Raw genomic sequence first — 3,452 nt, 5'->3', positions numbered from 1 at the left:
CAAGGAAAAAGGGTTCTTCAAGTCAAACAAGTTCAGCTGCATCTACACTGTGAAGCAGACCAGTTTTTATTTATGTTATCTAAGATGTCACTACCAGTTTTTTGTTTGGGCAGTTATGCTCTATTAGAGTTTACTAGTTTGGGCAGTTATATGTTTGGGAAAACAATGCTCTGTTTTTTTGTAATTTGTAGACCAAAACAATGCTCTATTTTTGAGCTTGGATATAATGCTAGTCCATCATATTATGCAATGGAATGTTTAGGCAGTTATATTTTCAATTCATGAATATGAATTTGCATTTCATTCATAACACATTATGAAGTGCAGCTGAACTTAAATTTGCATAAAAAATTGGTCATTTCCATTTCATTCATAACAAGATACTGTACATTAACAAAAGGCCAAATTCTTAGTACCTACTTCCAACATACTATATTTTTCTTGAACTAATAGCAGCAACTACAACACTATTAGCACCAGTATATCATAAAACTACTACATTATTCTTCAAACCACTAGCATCACCAAAGCCAAATCCATAGAAACAGCACCACCACCACAACAAATAATTACTTTAACCGCGCAACTGTTTTCTCAGTTCTTTCGACTCTCTTCAACAGACCCCGTATAATCCTCTTAGTTTGGTCAGGCATTTCATCATCATGCCATCTGAAATATTTGCAGTCACCTCGACCCTACAAAATTCAAAAAGAAATGCAGCCAAAAAAATTAAAAACAAATTTTTTTATTAAGAAATTCAAGGGTCTAACAAAAATAATACGACCGACTTACCAATTTACAACCATAAAATCGCCGACCTGGGTTTGTAGATGACCGACCATGATATAGTCAGTGGCGCATTAAATCCACAGTGGCAAATTTTCATTCCATTACGAGAAGTTGTTAATTTTTGTGATATGGAACTGATAAATGAGAAAAATGAGGAAGAAATCAGATCAAGATTCAAGCTTGGGCACCTAAGCTTCAGTAGAAGGGGAAAATGGCAAATTTGCAAGGGAAGAAGACGAAAGAGGAATTAGGGCATTCTTGAGAGAAAAAATGGGAAAATCGGATTTTATTTTTACCGTTGAAATATCCACATAAGCAAATATTAATAACATTCACGCGCTTATCATGTGTGGACATAACGCTCCTTTGGACGGACATGCATTGTGTTTAAATGGTATACACCAAAATAGAATTAAAGTGTTTAATAGGAAAAATGCTAAATTAAGGTGTCAAAATAGAAACTGGAGCCAAGTTTAAGGGGCCGTCTATATATTTTCCCTAAAAAATATTACTTTGCAAACATAGTTCAAAGATTGAAAAAACAGAAGATTCTTTGCAGAGACTTGCACTGCATCATATGCTTGTAAATTAGATGTACTAATATAACATAGGAGCAAGGATAAAGAGTAGAACCAAGAGATACGTTCTCAAAATCAAAACAAAAACTCGTCAAACAATGCTAGATTTAGAAATTATACCAAAAAATAGTTTCTTTTGTCAATTTATGATTGATAAAGAAAGGTATTACTAATTAATCAACAAGCCCAGCAAACTGCAATCAATTTTCTCTCCACAGTGTAAGTAAACAAACACAAATTTTCATGTCGAGAAAGATTAAAAGCAATTGCCATGTCCACCATAAGCTCCAAAGAACCCTTTCTTCCTTAGTAGAAAAAACCACTCGCTTAAATCTATATATGTTATATGACGTCAACATCACTACTCATCCACACTTTTCTTTCTACAAACTGTAAGAATCAAATTTTTACAAACTCACTTTGTTCTCTTAAACGGGTTTATCTTTAGATGATCATTTTCATCAGATTTTTCAAACTTTATTATAAAATCACTTTCATTTTCCTTTGTCGGGGAAAAAATAATAATCCCTTTCAGAAATAATATCCACGGCAAATAATAATAACACAAGAGAGTAACAACGATACCAACTCTTTTAACGAGGTAAAATACAATACCCGAGCGGAGCAATATTACCACTAATATTACAACTTAGTAGTGTCAAGAGACTACTACAATTTTGAAAAAACATAACACTCTATATTTAAACACCTCACTACAATATTACTCACACTCACTATTTATCTCATAGATTACAATCTGTGGATTAATCTCTCTAAATTTTATTGCTTCTCTCTTATTTTGGTATGTTTTCAATGAGAAACGAATAGCTCCTTTTATAGGCAAAATTGCCACCAACCCAACCAATCAGATTGGTTCAACAATTTGCAAAGTTCAGCCGCCCAACTTGGCAAATTTTTCAGCCGCCCAATTTGCCATATGCAACTTTTTCATCTTTTTCTTTATTTCCTTTTTATAGGTCCCACAAATCTCCTGCAAATTTCAAATGCAATTTGCAATTCTAAGATAGTAGGCGCCTAACTTTCTTTTCCTCCAATCATAATTTTCTTTATTTTTTCCTTTTATTTTTTTATTTGAATTGGGTCCCACAAATCTCCCCCTTAATTTTGATTTTTCTTTTTCATTCCAAGACTTGATCTCAATCTCTGAAAATCGTCAAAGTTGAGACGTTTGGTAAAACTATCTGCAACTTGATCATGAGACTTCACATATTTGAGCTCGACTTCTATTTTGGCAATTCATTCTCTGATGAAGTGATACCTTGTATCTATATGCTTGCTTCGATCATGATACATCGGATTCTTGGCAAGTGCCTGTGCGGATTTGTTGTCAATACAAATCTTTGTAGCTTTAATTTGTGGTAAACTGAGCTCCTTCAACAATCTTCTCAGCCAAATAGCATGACATGTACAAGATGTTGCTGCTATATATTCAACTTCACAAGTCGAGAGAGTAATAATGGATTGTTTCTTTGAACTTCAAAAAATAATAGAATCACCCAAAAAAAACACAAAATCAGTTGTGCTTTTTCTATCATCAATATCTCCTGCATAATCACTATCACAAAATCCCATAAGGTTGCAATCATTAGAAGAAGAATAAAATAACCCATAGTCGATCGTACCTTTTAGGTAATGAAGAATTCTTCTAGTGATCTATAAGTGAGTGGTGGTAGGAGCTTCCATGAAGCAACTTACAACTCTAACTGCAAAGAGTATATCTGGCATGGTACAAGTCAAGCACCTCAAACTTCCCACAAGGCTTTTGAAGAATGTCATATTTGAGTGAGGTGCAATCGAGCTCCTTCAACAATCGGTGTGTTCACAGGGTTGTAATCGAGCATGTTGAACTTCTTCAAGATCTCCTTCGTATAGATTTCTTGAGAGATGAAAATTCCATCCTTCATCTACTTCACTTCTAGGCCCAGGTAGTATGACATGAGCCCTACGTCTGTCATCTCGAACTCACGGGACATATCTTTCTTAAAAGATTCAAATAAACTTGGGTCATTACCCGTGAAAATAAGATCATCAACATAAAGACAAACAAGTAAGAAATCTCCATTT

General features: G+C 34.1%; 1 long non-coding RNA gene across 1 annotated transcript; it reads right to left on the bottom strand.

Moving 5' to 3' along the window:
* Positions 1-338: 338 nt before the first annotated feature.
* Positions 339-2,154, bottom strand: LOC104119347 (uncharacterized). The gene is made up of 2 exons (XR_011410097.1): positions 793-2,154; positions 339-695 (listed from the first exon to the last, which is right to left on the bottom strand). It is a non-coding gene; the product is annotated as an uncharacterized lncRNA (long non-coding RNA).
* Positions 2,155-3,452: the final 1,298 nt, after the last annotated feature.

Source organism: Nicotiana tomentosiformis, chromosome 8 (genome assembly GCF_000390325.3).
Source record: "Nicotiana tomentosiformis chromosome 8, ASM39032v3, whole genome shotgun sequence".
Lineage (NCBI taxonomy): Eukaryota > Viridiplantae > Streptophyta > Magnoliopsida > Solanales > Solanaceae > Nicotiana > Nicotiana tomentosiformis.
The sequence above is the reverse complement of the archived record's forward strand: the minus strand, read 5'-3'. Positions and strand labels throughout refer to the sequence as shown.